We start from the raw sequence: 6,134 nt of genomic DNA, 5'->3' as shown, positions 1-6,134 counted from the left end.
GCCTGCCCATACCATATGCCCATCGCCACCATGGGGCACTCTGTTCACAACGTTGACATCAGCAAACTGCTCGCCCACATGACGCCATACACGTGGTCTGCGGTTGTGAGGCCGGTTGGGCGTACTGCTAAACTCTCTAAAAAGATGTTGGAGGGTCTGGTGGACATTCCTGCAGTCAGCATGCCAAGCATGCCATGCTCCCTCAAAACTTGAGATATCCGTGGCATTGTGTTATGTGACAACTGCACAGTTTAGTGGCCTTTTATTGTCCCCAGTACAAGGTGCACCTGTGTAATGATCATGCTGTTTAATCAGCTTCTTGATATGCCACACCTGTCAGGTGGATGGATTATCTTGGCAGAGGAAAAATGCTCACAGGGATTTTCAGCTCATGAAACATGGAACACTCACTTTACATTTTGTGTTTATATTTTTGTTCAGTGTATAAATGCTCAGTCTGTGCCCCATTTTCCCAAAATATCTTATCCAGTCGACTTTCTATAAGGAAATGCGTATGGAAAAATATCTTGACTGCACTTTCCCAATAACTCCTTGCAAACCTGTGGTCTAACAGTTTGACTGCTGGCCCGAAATCAATCTAACTCTTTGTTTGAGACATCTCTTTTCACAGTACAGTAGGCCTACATGCATGTTAATGTGATGTCTATCACACAAGTCTCTTCTGCCAAGGTGCTGCAGTATGTATTTGGAGGAGCTGCAGTTGGTATAGCGTGGAAATTTACAATTTTACGCCTCCAAATATGTGGTATATCTCCATATACAGTGCCTTCAAAGTATTCAGGCACCTGGACTTTATCCACATTTTGTTCCAAAGTGGGACTAAAATGGATTTTATTGTCTTTTTTTGGTGAACGATCTACACAAAATAGTAGTTCAAAGACGGGAGGCAGGTAGCCTAGCGGTTAAGGGCGCTGGGCCAGTAACCGAAACGTCACTGGTTGGAATCCCTGAGCCAACTAAGTGAAAAATCTGTTGATGTGTCCTAGATCAAGGCACTTAACCCTAATTGGTCTTGTAAGTCACTCTGTATAAGAGAGTCTGCTAAACTAAAATGTGAATGTAAGGCATTCTAACATTTGTAAAATGTTCATGAGGGCCTGTTGTCCGGACCTCTGGCAGTCTCTTTGGGGGTGGGACAGGGTTCAATCCTCGGACCGACTCTTTTCTCTGTATACATCAGTGATGATAGCACTTGCTGCTGGTGATTCTCTGATCCACCTCTACGCAGACGACACCATTCTGTATACTTCTGGCCCTTTGGACACTGTGTTAACTAACCTCCAGACGAGCTTCAATGCCATACAACTCTCCTTCCATGGCCTCCAACTGCTCTTAAATGCAAGTAAAACTAAATGCATGTTTTTCAACCTGTCTCTGCCCGCACCCGCCCACACGACTAGCCTCACTACTCTGGACGGTTCTGACTTAGAATATGTGCACAACTACAAATACCTAGGTGTCTGGTTAGACTGTAAACTCTCCTTCCAGACTCACATTAAGCATCTCCAATCCAAAATTAAATCTAGAATCGGCTTCCTATTTCTCAACAAAGCATCCTTCACTCATTCTGCTAAACGTACCATCGTAAAACTGACTATCCCACCGATCCTTGACTTCGGCGATGTCATTTACAAAATAGCCTCCAACACTCTACTCAGCAAATTGGATGCAGTCGATCACAGTGCCATCCGTTTTGTCACCAAAGCCCCATATACTACCCACCACTGCGACCTGTATGCTCTCGTTGGCTTGCCCTCGCTTCATATTCGTCACCAAACCCATTTGCTCCAGGTCATCTACAAGTCTTTGCTAGGTAAAGCCCCACTTTATCTCAGCTCACTGGTCACCATAGCAGCACCCACACATAGCACGCGCTCCAGCAGGTATATTTCACTGGTCACCCCCAAAGCCAATTCCTCCTTCGGCCGCCTTTCCTTCCAGTTCTCTGCTGCCAATGACTGGAACGAACAGTACAAAATCACTGAAGCTGGAGACTCATATCTCCCTCACTAACTTTAAGCACTAGCTGTCAGAGCAGCTCACAGATCACTGCACCTGTACATAGCCTATCTGTAAATAGCCCATCCAACTACCTCATCCACGTACTGTTATTTATTTTGCTCCTTTGCACCCCAGTATCTCTACTTGCACACTCATCTTCTGCACATCTATCACTCCAGTGTTTAATTGCTATATTGTAATTATTTTGCCACTATGTCCTATTTATTGCCTTACCTCCCTTATCCTACCTCCTTTGCACACACTCTATATAGACTTTTTCTATTGTATTATTGACTGTATGTTTGTTTATTCCATGTGTAACTCTGATGTTTGTGTCGCACTGCTTTGCTTTATCTTGGCCATGTCGCAGTTGTAAATGAGAACTTGTTCTTAACTAGCCTACCTGGTTAAATAAAGGTGAAATGAATATCTGATTAGATAAGTATTCAACCCCTTGAGTCAATATATGTTAGAAACGCCTTTGGCAGCGATTACAGCTGTGAGTCTTTCTGGGTACGTTTCTATAGCTTTCCTGTAACTCCAGTGTAGATTTTGCCTTGTGTTTTTAGGTTATTGTCCTTCCGAATGGTGAATTCATCTCCCAGTGTCTAGTGGAAAGCAGACTGAACCAGGTTTCCTCTAGGATTTTGCCTTTGCTAAACTCCATTCTGTTTTCTTTTTTTGCCTGAAAAACTCCCCAGTCCTTAACGATGACAAGCATAACCATAACATGATGCAGCCACCACTATGCTTTAAAATATGGAGACTGGTACTCACAATAATGTATTGGATTGGATTTGCCCCAAACATAACTTTTTGTCCTGAATACAAAGTGTTAATTGTATTGCCACATTTTTTTGCATTATTACTTTAGTGCCTTGATGCAAACAGGATGCATGTTTTGGAATATTTTTAGAGTGAAATATTATTTTCACTCTGTCAATTAGTTTAGTATTGTGGAGTAACTACAATGTTGTTGATCCATCCTCAGTTTTTTCCTAACACAGCCTTTAAACTCTGTACCTGTTTTAAAGTCACCATTGGCATCATGGTGAAATCCCTGAGCAGTTTCCTTCCTCTCTGGCAAGTGAGTTAAGAAGGATGCCTGCATCTTTGTAGTGACTGGGTGTTTTAATACACCATCCAAAGTGTAATTAGTAACTTTATCATGCTCTAAGGGATATTCAATGTCTGTTTTTCTTTGTGTTTTTTTACCCATCTAACAAAAGCTACCAATAGATACCGTTCTTTGCGAGGCATTGGAAAACCTCCCTGGTCTTTGTGGTTGAATCTGTGTTTAAAATCCACTGCTCGACTGAGGGACCTTTACAATTATCTGTATGCCTGGGGTACTGAGATGAGGTAGTCATTCAAAATCTTTGTACATGGGCCTTCTGAGTGGCGCAGCGGTCTAAAGCACTGCATCACTACAGACCCAGGTTCGATACCAGGCTGTGTCACAACCGGCTGTGACCAGGAGGTCATAGGGTGGCTCACAATTGCCTCAGTGTCGTCCGGGTTAGGGGAGGTCATGAAGGTTTGATTTACACACGGAGAGCAGGAGGCAGTAGCTCCCTTCTCATTTTTACCTTTTTAGACGCCACCAAGGGCACACTGAGATTGCAATGATAACGAGCGTGCAGAGGTCAGAAGTCCACGGTAGCACAGTGTGTCTTCCCCTGTGTAAGGCAGATTCCGTGGGACTTAGTCTCTCCCCCGGGATAGCCTGTATGCTACTATATTCAGCCTCAGTCAATAGCTAACAGAGAAAGCTGAGCCCTGGTTTTCATAACACCCAGTTCCTCTACAGAGACGGATAGACCGACAACAAAACAGTCTGACAAACTTTTTCAAGGAAAAAGTCATGGTTGTCTTCAAAAAAATGTATTCAAAACATGCAAATAAGGCAAACTTTTCAGTTCAAAATAATCACACAAACTCCCATAACACACATCCACGCTCCCTCTATCCTTTTCTGAATACTACAAGGGGCTCAGCTTTCAGCCTGGCGGAGCGAGCATGTGTGCACGGCTTTCATTCCTATTGTATTCGTGCAGTCTGTGTGCCAGTGTGTGTTTGTGTTTTAGCGAGCGATGGAGAGGGAGGGAGAGAGACGGGAACAAGGACCCATCTGTCAGAGTGGCGTGGAACTCCCCCCCCCCCCCCCCCTCTAAATCCATCCCAAGGGGGAAGAGGAGAGACAACTCACTTGTGGTAGTTTTTTGTTGTTGTGAGGATGGGGGCCCGATGACGACAATCATAACAACAAAAGCAGCATTTAAAAACCTAATATAAACTCAAACCATCAAAGCTCCTTTCCTTGCCCAGCTGAGTATGCCATTTTGTTATTGGCAGATTCACCTAAAAGAAAAATTCTTCTCATATTTGTCCAACTGGATATTTTAATCATAGCATTGGAGTGGGCAGGAGGGACAGAATCCCCAAGTCCCCCCCCCCCCCCCCCCCCCCCCCCCCGGTGAGGACTGTGGGAAGTTAAGCAACACTACTATTCATCATTCCCAGAGCTACTGTTCCCGGAGCAGGCTGCAAGTGTGATGACTGGCATGGAGGCAGGGGTTACCTGGGGGAACGTGGTTACCTGGGAGACGGGTTAACTGGGGGAACGTGGTTACCTGGGAGACGGGTTACCTGGGGGAACGTGGTTACCTGGGAGACGGGTTACCTGGGGGAACGTGGTTACCTGGGAGACGGGTTACCTGGGGGAACGTGGTTACCTGGGAGACAGGGGTTACCTGGACAGGGGTTACATGTGTGCTGTGATATTTAGTGGGGGCAGAGAGGTGCACATGGCAGACACTGAGTCTGGTTACACATCGGTTGACACACACACATGTAACTTCTGCTTTCCACATGAGGAGCGCTTGGGACTATAGGGTTCTGTCTGCATTTCTGTCAACATGTAGTTATTTACATAGCCTTGTTCTGTTCAATGGTCTCTACCTATATGGCACTCTAAATAACCCAATTCATGTTAAGTTCAAAATATTACAAGATGAAAAATTGCTGACATCATTCAAACCAATGAGGGTTTTGAACTTTAAAGGCAATTATCTCAGAATCATCTTCTTGCAGATAGAACCTTATAGTCCCACACTCTCGATAGGACGATGCGGTGCACCCAAGCACGTGCGAACACTCAGAAACCAAACCGTTCCATCCCCACTCTATCCATTCGCCCCCATGCGCAATGCGCTGATGAGGAATGAAAAGGCCATGTGGGTATGGACGTTATTCCATTATCTCAGTGCTGTTTCCGCACGAGATATCAAGTGAGGAAGGCGTAGCCCCCACCCCCCCTTCCTATATCTGGACCATCTGTCCATCCAATGATCTAGAGAGTCCTATAGCCTAGCCCGGCAACTTAGTGTCATGGGATTTTAAAATTCTCATTTTACTCTATCATGTTGCAATATGTAATCTTTACAACATCTAAAAGATCAAGCAATGTTTTAAATCTGTAGGCCTACAGTATGGACTGTCTGCATGAGGACATGGTAAGCATATCTTGTCTGTCTATGAGAAGTGACAAATGCATAGCTTACTTTTACCTATGGCATGGAGAACATAAGTTAAAGATGAAACGGAGATGTAACTGAGATGTAAAGTTTGTTTTTTGATGAGAGAGAGAGAGCGCAAGAAAGCACGACAGTCGACTCACAAGCACAGATGTGATCCTCGTGCAGCACAATCGGATCAATGCGGGGCACGTGCGACCCGCAAGCCTGGTCTGTCAATGGCATCCGACCACAATAGAGCCCCTACTGCGTCGCGGCTCGCCACGCACGGGTACATCACATGATGCTGCGTTTGTTATGCCTCGGATGTTGTGAAATTGCAAAAAGAAACGGATCTCAGACTAACTGATGCTAGGGGTAGGCAGGAATTATGTGTGCAAACAGGTTTAAGTGTTTAAAGGACTTTTTAAACGTTTCATTAAACGTTTAAAATACCCTTTAAACTACCAGTTAAAGTAATGAACTTTGAAAAAGCGTTTTACCCATCTCAAAGCATCCCCAGTTTAAACATACATTTTTAGCTTGCCCTTATCTCTGTGCCCAGGAACACTTGGATGAGTCAAGCAACAAATAAGT

The sequence above is a fragment of the Salvelinus fontinalis genome, chromosome 31 (assembly GCF_029448725.1).
Source record: "Salvelinus fontinalis isolate EN_2023a chromosome 31, ASM2944872v1, whole genome shotgun sequence".
NCBI lineage: Eukaryota > Metazoa > Chordata > Actinopteri > Salmoniformes > Salmonidae > Salvelinus > Salvelinus fontinalis.
This window is presented reverse-complemented; position numbering follows the sequence as displayed.